The sequence below is a fragment of the Cylas formicarius genome, unplaced genomic scaffold (assembly GCF_029955315.1).
Source record: "Cylas formicarius isolate icCylForm1 unplaced genomic scaffold, icCylForm1.1 PGA_scaffold_1__22_contigs__length_36826433, whole genome shotgun sequence".
NCBI classification, from domain to species: Eukaryota; Metazoa; Arthropoda; class Insecta; order Coleoptera; family Brentidae; genus Cylas; species Cylas formicarius.
In genome coordinates this window covers 20,187,042-20,202,778 of record NW_026844264.1, presented here as the reverse complement: position 1 = coordinate 20,202,778, position 15,737 = coordinate 20,187,042, and the positions used below count along the sequence as shown (strand labels likewise).

The following is a 15,737-nucleotide window of genomic DNA, read 5'->3' as shown; positions in this document are numbered from 1 at the left end:
GTGCGAGGCAAGTGTATCTCAGGAGATGCTCCCGCCCAAATGTAGAAAACTAAGACTAAGACTAAGGAAGTTATAAACAATGTTTATTTGACTCTCATTGAACGTGGTGCCAACAAGCAGGCATCTTTAGAAGAAACGGCCACAGTGACGAAAATTCCAACATCAACTGTATGAAAAATTGTGAATAATCCCATTTTAGAGAGGAAAAAAAGAAGCGGTGCTGACATTTTCTCGAGTGTAAATGAAAGTGATCAAGATATAATACGGCGTAAAATTTACCAGTTATACGAGAAACAAAGCGTGCCTACATTAAATATCTTAATTAGAAGGCTTGAAAAAGATGTAACCGGTGTTAAATGTGGCAGAACTACCTGATGGAAGTGTATTCAACATATGGGTTTTAGATTTTAAAAAATTGACAAAAGGCAAGTTTTAATGGAATCTTTTAGAATTCGGAAATGTCGACTGGAAAATCTAGAAAAAATTAGGTTTTACAGAGAACAACAAAGGCCAATTATTTAGTTGGATGAAACCTGGTTCGACACCTATAATATCCCGGAAAAGGGTTGGGTTGACTCAACTGATAAGTGTAAAGCAAACGCACCATCAAAAAGAGGTAAAACTATTTTGCATTCTGGCTCTAAAGATGGTTGGATTCCAAATGGACTTTCTCTGTCTGCGAAAAATATTAAAGATTCTTCTCTGGATTACCCTGAAGACACCACCGCTGATTTATTTGAAAGTTGATTTAAAAACAAACTAGTTCTAAACATTCCTCCTAATAGCGTAATTGTAATGGAAAATGCAAATTATCACAGTAGACAGTTGACTAAAACCTCTTCCTACATGTATAACGACATTTATTTTCACATATATCAAAAAGCAATTAATTGAGGTTCTACAAATCTTGAACCTACAAAAGGGCATACAGTTTTAAAGCCATTCAAACTTATAGAAACCGAAGTTTTTAAAATCCCTCCACAAAGTTGGGCAAATTCTGTTAAACATCGAAAAAGCAGAACAATCGTATATCCATATTGCAAATAATATAGAACAAATAATAATTAGAACAGGCGATGATAGCGATAGTGATACTGATATATTATGTGAATAATTTTAAGTAATTTAAGTAGGTAATAAAAATAACTTGTAATTTCATTTTAGATTTAAACATAAATACATACATATATAAATAAATATTGAACAGAACCCCAAATAATTAAATTCTAAGCAAAGTACGGACTTGTTCGGCCATATTTCATTCTTACAGCTTGCCCGGGTCTTTCCTTAATTCGTATCAGTTAGTCACTTTCTTATATCTATCAACGGACTTTACAGGGGATATCACAACTGATATATATATATATATATATATATATATATATATATATATATATATATATATATATATATATATATATATATATATATATATATATATATATGCGGATACTAAGATATCCTTATTATTGATAGGGTTATGCACACAACACTGTGGTATTTGTGAAATTACTTCCCGAAATTTCCTATTTGTCTTCATTTTTCCCTGTGTAATTTTGCGCTATATCTACAGTCATTGACGAGTGATAGGAAAATTTATTAGAGTTTTCTTTTATAGATCACACAAATTTTTAGTCAAAATTATTGGTAAATCGTTTGACAGATTAATATTTTTCAAAATGTATTAATTCAAAAATGTTATAGCTTTTTTCCAGATTTAAAATAAAAGAAGTGCACCACTGATAGTCAATTGACCAGCCCCAACACTATTTACAACCATAATCTGTAATGAAGCTGATGTCTTAAAGTGATATTTTTTGCACGCGTGCGTGCAGATTTGGCTCTTTTACGGTAGGAAGTAGAAAAAATAAGTTCTTAACTTCCGCGCATATTTTATAAGTATTTTCGATGTCAGCGTTGATTAAACTTCGTTCATTATTCGTTATTATTAATGTTACTGGTGACATCGTGTAGATTTATAACAAGCGCTTGGAAAAACCGAAGGTTGTTCTTTCGTAGCTTCTGAATATTAACTGCGTCAAAAAAACCATTAAAATGTCCAAAAACCATGTTTATATGCGGCAATTGTGGGAACAAATTTCAATTTACCCAAAAGATATACTTACAAGAATACATCTAAAACCTTTTGAATATTAAATTATCTACCTTTAAAGTAGACATTGATACAAACCGATTTAAAATGTGTGCTTGTGGTTCTAGGTCAAACGAGTCGTCCTTACTTTTAAAGAAAGAATTCGCAGTTACGGCATTTAATTTAACGCAATTTGTTTAGTTAACTTTCCGTGTCTGGCATGCTTAACCGCACGCTAAAGATCCATTTGGTTTATAATTTTTACTCGCAGTTCGATTTAATTGTAAAGTAAGTTTATTAGAGATTTTGTTAATCGCCAGTCAAGTAGTAGGTTGTAACATCGCAGGCCTTGAAGCGGTTTTTTTTTCTAATGATATTTTTTCGCCTGATGATTGTGCCTGTCACTTTCTTTCCTGATGCTTAAACATCGGAATATAAGAAGTTAGGACTGTGGACGTAAGCAAATTTGTATGGGATATTTTCCCACTGCCGGTTATAACTTTTTACATTTCCCAGGAAGTCTCACCTAGGAACACCCTGTACATCGAAGAAGACGTAGCTAATATCTAAAACTTTGTTTTGTAAACATACGAATATCACGCACTGGTGATTCATATTGGGGTCTGTTCCAGCTAAGAAAATATTTGTGAACATTTTTTAACTGCTACCTTGGCAACATTGTAAAATGTAATAAACATACGGACATGGCCAGTTTTACATAAAATTAAGTTTGTTGTCAGGTCCACAACGTTACTTGCTATAAATTGTGCTTACGAACGGTTATAAAAACTAAGTAAAACGGGAAGTAGAAAATGGTAAAAAGATATATCGCTACATGCATATTGTGACTAACAGGTAATAACCAAACCTATAAAAAATCAGTAGTACAATCACGATTCCGGAAATGGTTTAGGCAATACAATCGGATTCGACATAAAAGAGAGATTCAACACTATCCTTTCACTCGACTGGGCCGTCAATGAAAAAATACTTTTACGTCTTCGTTAAACCCTACGTGTTTATGGCAGAAGTCTACTTTAATCCCACAACCGACAAAAAAGGATATTATGCGCAAACTTTGGTATAATCGGATACTAATGTTTCTAACTGTTCCTGTTTCTTGGGAGTAGAGTAGAGAGTAAAAAGAATTAAATATAATAATAATAATTATTATTATGGGCTTTTATTTTATTTTTATATTGTTTGAATTCAGCAAGATTGATATATGTAATTAAAGTAATGAGAAGGCCCCCTTTCTGGCATTTATATAGATGAGATAGACAAAGAAAAGATGACCAAGTTTTAGCTAGTAATTTGGTGACCTACCTTACCAGCTGTAGTCTTTATATGCCTCACTATTCTATCACTCAGCTGTAATTTCATTTTAAATTGATTTCACTCTTTGCTTAAGCGAAATGATACATCTATGGGACTTCAGCAGACTGCAGCATTGATGCAGCAATGGGATAAATAGAATAATGAAAAAAGGCTTTAATAATCTTTAAAGGTACCATTCAACCCTTCGTTCCATTTAAAATTGCAAAATATTCCTAGTTTATTTTCCTCTCGAACACAAAATGTTCGTGATTTGCCTCTTGTAGCTTTTAAAACATAAAAATGTTTGATTAATGTATTTGTATCAAAGCAAAATAACACGAAATGGTTTCTTAAGAAAACGCCGTTTCCTTCGCTATAAGGCTTTTAAGTGGGATGTTGACTTGGCTAACATCGATTATGTGACTCTTGAAAACTCATTAGGTTTGAAAACCCATAAACCTCGTCGTGACGAAGCCGACTTGATGTTGTTGTTCAAACTTATTAATTGCCGATGTTTTTGTCCCTTCATTCTGTCAAAAATTGGGTTTTTGGCACAAATATGAATAATTTGCCTAAATAGTACATTTTTTGTATCGTACCACAGAACCAACTATGGACGTAATACATTCATCGCAAGGGCAGCCCGACTGGCCAATGAGAACGAGTATTTGAACTTTTTTAGGGTAGGTTTAGGAATCAGATTCAAGCAAACATAACAAAGCTTACATTAGTTATTTATTTTTCCCTTCTTAGCTTGTAGGATTGTAGCTTAGGCTTTTACTTTTAGTTTTTACTTTTTTATCAGTCTGTAATTTGACTGTGCATGTTTCCTAAGTTTTATGTAGAAATGGACTCTGATAAATAAATAAATAAATTGTAATTCATCGGAGCGTACCAATGACCAAAACCTTACGGTATAGGAATCTAAATTAACTATTTTTAAACCAGTATTTAATTTTAATATTTTATCATATACACATTTCACGGCAATATTTTTGACTAGCGTAAAGGTTTGTTTCTTATCATTTTCGCAAAGACATCTGGTCTATTTAAAAAAAAATGCATTCACGATGGTACGTCGCGTAACGTGTTCTTGCTTTTTAATTATGTGATTGTTGAGGGCTTTCAATATTTCGTTTTTTACGTATTTGTTAGTTTTGACACTGCCCAATGACAGTATAGATTAAACCCTAAAGTTTTGTATTTAAATCTCTTTTCTGTCTCTTATAATAAACTATGTAGGTTTTAGAGAAAACAATTAAAAACATCACAATTTTTACAGTAAAGTAAATAACTAATTAAATCAAATTTATTTATTTTGAGAGAGATGGAACCTGTGCTGTGCTACTGCTCAAATGCGATGAAGGATAAAAGCATATAGAAGAATGGACAGTTGCATTCTTAAAATATTTTTCTACGCCCTAATTTGCCGCCTTCGCATGATTCGCTGTCTCTTTGTGTATAATAAACCACTCCTGTAAAGTCGACCCTGATGGTATGTTTTATTTACGAGAATTTGTCGATCCGCCACAATTGATAGCGTTAGAAAAAAAACATTCCGTTTGTCTCAACTCAACTATTCCACGGTAAATACTAATGGATATTTTGTTAATTCGACACTCGATACTAGTGGACTGGCCTGTTTTCAGGTCCTTGGTCCTTTTTTTAATGTAAAACTTAAATTTTTCAAGTTGAATGATAAATATAGAAGAAAATCTGAAACAAAAAGGAAGAATAATACAGGGTGCGGCAAAATGATAGGTACTATTTGGGATGTTAATAAAAACCAAACTACATAAAGCAAATATTTTTTTAAAATGATATCTTTTAAATGACGACCATTATTGTCGATGCACTATTGTAGGTTCTCGCGGAAGCGCATCATTAACCCATGTATCATTTCTTTTGGAATTGAGGAAATTTCTTGACTTATGGCTGCCTTTAATTCTTCCCCAAAGTCCGCGGACGATGTGTGAAAACTCTCGCTTTCAGGTAACCCCAAAGAAAAAAGTCGCAAGGCGACAAATCAGGCGAACATGACGGCCAGCCAAGATCACCTCGTAAAGACACCACTTTGTTTAGGAACATTTCTTAAAGAAGATTTAGTGAACGACGCGTTGTGTGCGATGTAGCATCATCCTGCTGGAACCAAAGATGTTCTCTTCGATCATTGTTCAACTCGTTCACTTTTGCACGCAGGAAATTGTTAAGCATATTAAAATATCGATCTCCGTTGACTGTTACCGTTATTACATCTTCTTCGAAAAAGTAAGGACCCCACACGCCGAATTTCGAGATGGCACACCAAACGATGGCTTTTGGACTGTGAAGAGGTCGCTCATGAAGTTCCTGTGGACTATATGCTGATTACTGCTTACGAACGGCGCGCTGCGTCGCTATTACAGATTCCCCATTTCTAATAAACTCCTCGAGAACGAAAGCACGATGCACTCCACTCCAAGCCATGTCGATAACTCAAAATTGCATACTTTTGTCTGCCTAACGCGAGTGCGTACACAGTGTTGCCGGTTTTACAAACCGAACGACCACTATTTGAAATCCTGTCTACCTTTTTGCCGCACCCTGTATATGTATTAGTTTAGGTTCCTGACTCACATTTATCTGTAAATGTTGAGTCCTTAAAAATCCGTATGTAAGCTGCAGTCCTTATAGTTGTTTTTTTTTAATTAAGTGCGAAAGTCATATCAGATTATGAAAAATTAATCCACGTAGTTTGACCAATTTTAAATGTAAATTCGTCCAAGTTAGCAAATGAAATACTTTAAATTATAAACACTAATACGTATGAAAGTGCTTGCAGAGTCGTTTTCTTTTGTTGCCTTCAAATGTTTTTCTCGCGTGGCTTAAGGCCGACGAGCACCTGTTTCTAAGACCAATATTCTCAATTAATCTCCACAATTTAACAAGCAAGAGGACAATGTAAATCGAAGTTAATATATTATTATAACGCGAGAAATGTACAATTGGTTCGTTTCAGAACATCTAATTATATCAGCAATTTATTTGTTAATTCAATTGCAGTGTGTTATCGTTGTTCCCACGGACATAGCTTTTCGCATGTTCTCCCGTGCGTCCGCTTTTTAACTGTTTCATGTGTTCTGCAAAGTAGAGCACTGTGATGATTTTAATTGAAAAATATAGAGCCTCAAAATCTACATAATTTATTGTAATTTTCATGGCACTTCTCAAGAATAGAAAAACATTAATGTGTTTTTAGTTTTTTGTTATCATCCAAAGTTATTGTTATTGCAATAGATTCAAAACAAAATTGAAAGTATCGACCCGGGAAATACGAAGTTATAGGTAAATAAATTGTACTTTTGAGCAAAAATCTAAAAAAAAAATCCATTTAATTTACTAAGAAACGTCGTAATTTCTACTCTGCATCAGCTTAACTTTGAATACATTGTACATGTTTTAAATTTGCTTTTAAATTTCTCCCCATTGTTTATTCTTTGACATATTCTGTTTCTTTACCTTACGATATATCATCTGAGTTCGATCCAGTACAAATATTTGTAGAAAGAAAACAAATAGAAAATGGTCATGACCTCATTGATCATGATTAAAACTTAAGGTCGCGCAAAGGATATATATGTCAATTTAATAAAGTATATTGGAGACATATGGCACGCAGCCTTTGTGTGATCTTTGTTAAATTCACTATTGTGTGATCTTTGTTAAATTCACTATTCAATCAGTGTCAAGAATATTTAATATTATTGTAATAATTTTTTAAAAATTGTCAATTATAAAAGCTAAATAATCTTTTGGTTAAAAAGAGTTTAAATATTTTTTTCTAAGGTTTGCAATGTTTTAAAATTTAGAAGAGCTGAACTAATAAATTTTAATTAATTAATTTCGAATTTTATTCTTCTTCTTCGGCGTTTTCCTTTACGAGTTCGCCGTTTTTATGCTCCACAGTTCTCTTCCAGTAAGCTACTCTCAGATCTCTATCCATCATCGCATGTCCAATGTATGTCTCCCATTTTAGTGCTGACCGTCGTCTTTGTCTTCTCCTTGGAGTTTCCCATTCCAGTACTCGTTTTGGCCACCTGCGTTCTGCCATTCTTTGTACGTGACCATACCATTGTAATGGTCTGTTTTCTAATTTCCTTGTTATCGAGCATTCTATTCCCATTCGTTGTCAAATTTCTGCAGTTCTTATTTTGTCAGTTCTTGTGACTTGTGGACGTCTCTCATAAAGTCCATTTTGACCGTTCTTATTTTGTTTCTTATTTTAAAGGGAACAATTTCAAAAATTTCAAACGTATTTCCTTTAGAAACTAGGTAGGTATAATAAATTAATTAAGAATCATATTAAAATTACAGAATCACTTTTGTCACTCTCTCTTCTCAAAATTTGACTGGATCTTGGTTATAAAGTAAGTTCATCGCGAGGAAGACAAGTATCGCGTTAGCCATGATGCGTATCATTTCGCAAGAATTCTTCGATCTCCAAAATTCAGATTAGGTAATGGCCATGTTTAACCGGAAGTGTGCGACCTTGACTAGCTATCCGCGAATTCCAATATTAACATGGTGGACCTCTTAGAGGATTAACTTAACGAACAAAATTTGCATCACTTGATGTTAACCGTCGTTGATGCGTCACACCCGCTCCGTATTTTAATTTTGATTCAATCAAATTTAAAAGTGTTTTCTGATTATTATTATTATTATTATTGATTTTAAGATCGTTTCAAATATGTTGCTGACTTTATCCATGTCAATATTTATATAATGGAGTCTAGAACTGGTCTGCCAGATTGCTCAATTGCACACACTTGGATTTTCGTCTTTTTGTCCTTATGAATAAACTAATGTACCATACCGTAGAGGAATTATTGAACTTTATTCACAATGCGTTTGCCAATCTAAGCACAACTTCCTACATGACTGGAGTTATTTGAACTCAACTGACGGTCATACATAACCAATATTCTTCTAATAATATCTTTTTATTTTTCATTATTTCATCTTTTTGATTTCATGTTTTCTTTAAAGTGCATTATTTTGGAAAACATCCAATATTGAATATGAAAATTGAAAATCCGTGACATACGCTGTATGCCAAGAACGCGGTAGGCCAACAGCTACTATCCCCTAGAATATTCAGCGAAACTTAAATATGTATAAATGTAAGTAACAAATTCTTTCGAAAGAGGAATATATAAACATAACCACCCATATATTACACAAGGCACGAACTATAAAAACAAGAAGTAGATTAAAGAATATGAAATAAAGTAATATTTCGTTATTTTTCTGAATAAACCACTGGCACAATGCCATTCTTCTAATAGTATCGCCCTCCTGAAGTCCCTGGAAAATCCGTTCACGATAAGGATGATATCTATGACGCTTTAAAACACTACACGCTCTTGACGTAAAGATATACGAGGTGTGTCAACCAAGCTTTGTAAGACAAAGTTATTTATTTTCATTTGGTAGCTTGTTCCTTTTAATCTTACCAAAACCCCGTAGTTTACAAGGTTGTCTTTCAGACGCCTAAACATAGATCTACCCTTTCTTCGGCTTTTGCTTCGTTTCTACGGTATAGAATAAAACACTCCAACATATCATACTTTTCACTATTCGAAAAGTAATTCATTTTAAAATCCACAATTTATTCACATAACTGACACTGACTGACTGACTGTTGACAATAATTACGAATCGCCTGAAATTCGCTGGCACGATCAACTTGATGGAAAATAAACGCAGCGACATCAAAACCTACTATCCTGAAATCTTATTTTCGTTTTTTTCCGGATTTATCTTGCCCAAACATAAATATGTTACACATGTTTATAGAGGATATTGTAAACGTATAAATTCAACATGGCGCCCATAAGAAAGCGAAAAGCGGACTTGAGCAGTAAGCAAGCCTAATTTTTGTTTGACGGCATTTTTAGCAGCGAAGTATTTTTTAACAATATCCTAAAAAATTAAACATTCCAGTTACACATAATGAGGAAAATATCGTGATTTTTCAAAAATGGGTATTTTCCTTTTTCACCCAGTATCTATGTAAGGGCATCGATATAAAATAAAACAAAGCTAGATTATTTTTTGGTTTATACATACGCTGCTTTTCTTCCATTTAAGCGGCGCTGTTTCCAATATCTCCATGTACATTATCTTATACTGGACACTCTGTATACCATATGATATGTGTCAGTTAAAAACTGCATAATAAATGATTACAAGGGTGTTTTTATCAACACCTCGTAGCCTAAGTAATTTGCTTGCTATGTACCCATCATCCAGTATTATCTAAAATAATTTTACTGTGCTGCCGTTTTTTGTTGTGATTTGGTGGAAATCTTAATTATATTAAGAAAACCGCATATTAGCAGTACTAGTTAGAATTGATTTTTGTTTTAATAAAAAGATTTACCAAAGATGTAAATAATGAATACCAAAGGTCCCAATATGGAGCCTAAATACGTACCGCAGTTTTAACAATCCACCAACGGAATGGTATCCAACGCGAAGCAGCCGTTCATCGGAAAGAAACACAAACTTCGTAAAAGCTCACTATCGAAAGCGGTACCGCACCAAAGCGCTCGCTCACTTTATCGTGTAGGTAGTATCGTGCAGTGTTCGCCACTTGTCAGATTCCACTCGCGTACTGAGCAAGCTACAGGTAAACCGGGTTCACCTGTTGAAGAACGTAAGGTGGGGAGACGGGCATTTTTACAAGCCAGCTAACCATGCCGAAGGGTGTGTGTCTGCAGACGAATTTCTCTGGTTTGGCCCCCTTAACTTTTTACGGGCCGACTTGTCCTTTTCTTCGGTCACTTGATCTCGTTTGGGTTATTTTTTTTCGGATAACTTAGCGAGATTGAAACCAAAGATGACCGATATCGGTCCCTTCGTTGCGAAGATAGACTTTTTTTGTATTTTTGCTGAATTCTAGTGTAAAGCGCAAATGCCATTTTAAAACTAAACGCTTTCAATCTTAGAAATAAGTTGAATCTATGTTAGTATAACATACTTGATCTAAACTAGAAGGAAGACAGATAATAATGGGTAGGTTTTTTTTTTTACCATAAATGTTTATATTTATGACAAATGAGTGTAAAAAAGAGATCATTTTATATTATTTCTTAATTTTTCCATTTATTTAAGCTTTTCAATGTTAAATCACTCTTTGAACTACGTGATTGTGATATAACTTAATATAAAATATTAGATTTTATCATTTGTATCACATGATAATATATTTTTGTAGATATTGTATATTGTAGATAAAAAAAAAGATGAATATTATTAAATAAAAATAATAAAATAATAAAAATACATACAAATGAATAATAAATACTAACATATTTCTTTAAAATATTTCTCCTGAAAAAATAAATATTGCTAGTTTCTGCGATATTTAAAATTTCTAAACATATTAATTTGTACGGTTTTTCAAAAGTTGGCATACTAATTTTTACAAATACTTAAAAAAATCTATTTATATTTATATATTATATATTTATATATCTATTGGTGCTGATAAACATTTGCAGCATTGACAAATGTCAGCAAAATATATATACAATTTTTTTGCAAAGGCAATGTTTTCGCAGTTGCACACTAGCAGTCCGTTATTTTGTTCATGAATTTTCTACAGGTCTTAATTTTTTTCACATATATATAACGTATTAAATTCTTTATGTGTGAATATTATATTGCGAATTCTAGGCAGCAGAGGTAAATAAAAAAATGTGTTCGTCACTGTGAACCCATTCGTCCTCTTTTGTTTAAGCTTATGACTTGCTTGTTTCACGTTAGTAGTGAATAAGTACAATATAGGCTTCCCCCACTCCTCTCCCTTTTGTGGGCGTGTCCTCCTTCCCCACGACTCTCTAGCTCCTCCGCCTTTACCCATAATCCCTTGAAACTGGCCCCCATTGGATAAGCAACCAGAAATGCGGTTTAATCAATCTCCCCACCTCTAGTTTGCGATGGCGGCGAAGCCAATCAGAGCCCAGATATTTTCCCACCCCTAAGAAAAGCAATGGCGTCAATGAGACTTGATCATATTGTTCGCGTGACCATCTGCACCCTCTAGCGGTTCGAATGTAAACTAGTGTACCCTCTTGGAATAAGATTTTCTTTAATAAGGTAACCCCACCTAGTGAATATTGACCAAAACATTTATTTTAAAAACATATAGTTCTGCGAATGTGTACCCACGCGGGTACAAACTGTACTTTTATTGCGCACAAAGGACAGGGGAAATAAAGACGAAAAGTGTTGGATTTCTTTTCTCGGAACTGGAAGCTGGCAGGCACCACCAATAATATCTGCAAAACAAAAAGCTGGTTAAAATTTTCATTAATAAAGTAGGATATTAGAAACCATATACCTTTTTAATTTACTAAGCAATCTACCGTGCGTTAACTTCATACATATTTCCGCATGCTTCTGTTTTAAGGTATCGTGAAATATTTGACTATTTATCTGGGAAAAGTTCATATGTCGAAAATATTATGTGTATGTGGCCGTGGTAGGCTTTCTTTACTATTATAATTTTATTTTTATTATTTAATATTTACAAAATTAATTTGTCTATCTTATTGATGATTTTGATTTTCTTTGCTATTTTTATTATTTGTTTTTATTATTTAATATTTTCAAAATTAATTTAATTTATCTATCTTATTGATGATTTTAAGATATCGCAGTCAACTTTACTATTTCATCAATTTCTTTTATTTATTGCTGATCTTTGAGGATAGTGTACATACTTTTTTTCGTAACTTATCTGTATCTACCCTTTAATTTCCTATCAAGCCATAAAGCAAACTCGAAAGGCATCTTAACTAAAAAGTCATATACTTTAAAGCTGCTGCGACTACTACATGAAAGTGTGTTTCTATGCAATCTCAACAATAATGAAATCTGGACGCTTATATTAAATACTGTAATACTCTTCTCTGCTAACGCTCTAGGAGACGCTATTTGAACCCTGTTCAAAGAAAAACTTCTACAGCCCAAATAACCCCTCTGAACCACACTTAAGCGCATCACTCTTTCACTGTCTTGCAGCCTTCAGATTAATATTCCGTACTAACTACGTATGCCATACACGAAACGTTCTCTTTTCTAATTTTTTTCTATGCGCTACATTAACGAACAGGATCTAAACTTTTCTGTCTGTGTATTTTGTTAGCCACCTTAAAAAAATTTAAAAAAAGGTATGCGAACCTAGAGGATATTTTCCATATTTTTCACAAATGGTGACAACAATTAATGCAAGTATTATTTTTAATAATAATCCATCTTTCGCTATGACACGAAAACATCGACTTTTTAATTCTAACTTTTCTCATAGAGCTTCCCTTTAGTCTCTATCTGTTCTTTAACTAAATCCCCACCTTTTTGAAAAACCAACCTCTAAAAATAGTTAATTTTCTCTAATTTAAATTTGTACGTTTTCCGCAATATGTGTGAATATTTTCGCTAGAGCATTTAGTTACTTAGTACATGTCCTAATCAATATTTTAAAAATATAATTCTAATGATACGTGTTTACGATTTGAAGATAACGAAACATTCCCCAGTTTCATAAATGAGAGCTCACTGCCAAACTACCAAACATCACAGTACAAACTACCGTACTACGCCCCCCTGGACAAAATCAGGTCAGTCAGCGTCATTAATTCTACCTGCGTTAACGAATAGCGTATTGTTAATTATGGTTTAATACGCAGAAAATTTAAGTAACAAATAATTGCAATGAAACTCACTAACATCATAAATTATTAAAAAAAAAAATTAGAACAGTTGGAATTTACTGGAGTAACCAATTTGGCACTAAAAATGGAAATTTTCGATACTCTACTAGGTGCCTACAATAAATTTTACTATTATTTTTTAATGCAGAGACACAACGATTTTGTAGTTTTGAATTTGATCAGGGGTATATGACCATAGTTTACGCCGACTCTAAAAGGCATTCAGTCTATTGTTTTTGAACGCCCAATTTTGTGTATTATGTTCAAAACAGAGACTCTCTGGGCTTACGACTACAGCTACCAGCTACTACTTTCAATAATATTAACACAAAAAAAGTAGTAGGTAGTAGGGCATTTCTATAATACGTGCAAAGTTTATGTGAAACTGACTGGAAGACAGAGTAATGCACCAATATGTTACTAAACATATTTCGATAGAATTCCGTAAGAGCTTACCTCCAAGTTTCCTCATTTAGTCAGTCAAAGCATCAAATGGGAAATTCCAATCCAACATATGTAGTGGTGGAAATATATCAATCGCCTACGTTACCGATGGTACCCGACTGAAGCTTCTGCGTCTTCTTTACCCCACATGCCTACTTAAAAAGATACTGGTCTAAGTCTCAATATTCCTGTTAAAAAAAAAGAGAGGTTCTATATTGCCATAAATATGTGTTTTCAAAATTTTACCTGAATGGTTCGTGATTCCTTATATATGCAGTGTTGGCAGCAATGTGGCGACGACTACGCTGAAACTTTCCATATCTCGTGTCCCCATGACTGGTCTGTTTCATATATCAAACCTCACCTCGCACGGGTTTGAACCTCCTTTTAAAAAAAAAAACAGGCAAGACTTATACTTATATCAAAGTAATACGAGGAACTTATATTTTATGCCAAAACTTATTTCATCACCTCCAAAGGGGAGTAGGGGTTTCTAAAGTATGGTAGGTACATCTCTTTCATTTTTTAATTAAAAAAGTGACACAATTACCCGACGTAACTCGATCCGGATCGTTAACGCGTCTCAAGATGGGGGTTTAGAGATGCTGAGGTCATTAAATTGATTCACTATTACCAGTACACACTGAAACCCCTTATTTCCAAAATAAAAAAATTGTTAACTGTTAACACAACAAAAAAAACTATTTTCTCACCAATTATATTTCTGGGTCGTTTTCAGAATTTGTCCAACGTAGAATCCCAAGAGGATAGGGCCGCAATTTCGAAAAATGTTCATGTCTCCCCACTATGCATTTGTACAAGAAGCAGGGCCGGATTAACAGCAATTATATTCTTGTCAGTCAACATACAGCCGCCGATTGAATTCTCGGATTCTGCTTTACTAGTTGCCATGGTCTGTCAAATATGTTACTTAAAAATTGTATATTTTTTTTTTACAAATAATATACCTTTCCTAAAATAATTCCGCCTTTGTCAAGTGGGACACGGGCACGTCTGTCCGCTTTGAAAAGCGCAGGCGTATGTATCTTCCAAAATGATCCAAGCAGGCCCGGATTGCCAGCAAATACACAACTCCCCGATTCAATTCTGAGATGTTGCTTCACGAGTTACCATGATCTGTCAAATATTTTAATTAAAAAAAAATCTATTATTTAGCAACAATATACCTTTTTAAAATAATTTCGTCTTTTTTCAAGTTCAACAGGACACGTGTGTTCGTTTCAGTTGGACAAGGGCACGTCTGTCCGCTTTGAAAAGCGCGGCGTATGTATCTTCCAAAATGATCCAAATTGTTAACCTTTTTTTGATTCCTCGTTCCCCGATTCAATTCTGAGATGTTGCTTCACGAGTTACCATGATCTGTCAAATATTTTAATTAAAAAAAATCTATTATTTAGCAACAATATACCTTTTTAAAAATAATTTCGTCTTTTTTCAAGTTCAACAGGACACGTGTGTTCGTTTCGAAAGGTTTCGTAGTCTGTAGCTCTGTCGAATTCTCCAAAATTCGTTAAACCTTCAGATATTTTCAAAATTTGTCCAACGCAGACTTCCACTCACGCAGTTTCGAAAACTTTCTGGTCTCCCCGCCATGCATTTGTACACGAAGCCGTTCTGGACTATCAGCAAACAGCACATCCGTCATTTTTCTTCTCGGATTCCGCTTGACGAGTTACATCGATCTGTCAAATATTTAATGTAAAACAATCTTATCTATTACTTTTACCCAATATTAAGTACCTATTCAAAATTAGTAGCGCCTTTTCGAGTTCGAAAGGTTTCGTAGCCTATAGCCCTGCCGAAATGGCATTGCATTTGTACACGAAGCAGGGTCGGATTGTAAGCAAACAGCACCCCCGGTCACTTTTCTTCTCGGATTCTGCTTGACGAGTTACATCGATCTGTGGAATATTTAGCGAAAAAAAAAAATTATCTATTACTTTTACCAAAAATGAAGTACCTTTTTTCTTTAAAACAGTTCGTCCTTTTCGAGTTTGAAAGGTTTCGTAGCCTATAGCCCTGCCGAAATGTCATTGCATTTGTACACGAAGCAGGGTCGGATTGTCAGCAAACACCACAAGCGTCACTTTTCTTCTCGGTTT

General features: G+C 33.9%; 1 protein-coding gene and 1 long non-coding RNA gene across 3 annotated transcripts in view; both read right to left on the bottom strand.

Annotated features, from left to right (window-relative positions):
- Positions 1-10,052, bottom strand: part of LOC132696400 (uncharacterized) — a 67,160-nt gene extending 57,108 nt beyond the window's left edge. The window contains exon 1 of the mRNA XM_060661203.1: positions 9,888-10,052. The gene's annotated coding sequence lies outside the window, so the exon portion shown is untranslated. The remainder of the gene's footprint in view (positions 1-9,887) is intronic.
- A 1,527-nt stretch (positions 10,053-11,579) lies between these two features.
- Positions 11,580-15,478, bottom strand: LOC132697079 (uncharacterized). 2 transcript variants are annotated; one of them, XR_009618117.1, is made up of 7 exons: positions 15,044-15,478; positions 14,802-14,994; positions 14,583-14,751; positions 14,328-14,529; positions 13,861-13,998; positions 13,627-13,802; positions 11,580-11,736 (listed from the first exon to the last, which is right to left on the bottom strand). It is a non-coding gene; the product is annotated as an uncharacterized LOC132697079 (long non-coding RNA). The 2 variants fall into 2 exon arrangements; XR_009618116.1 differs by having other exon boundaries at positions 14,583-14,994.
- Between the last annotated feature and the right edge of the window lie 259 nt (positions 15,479-15,737).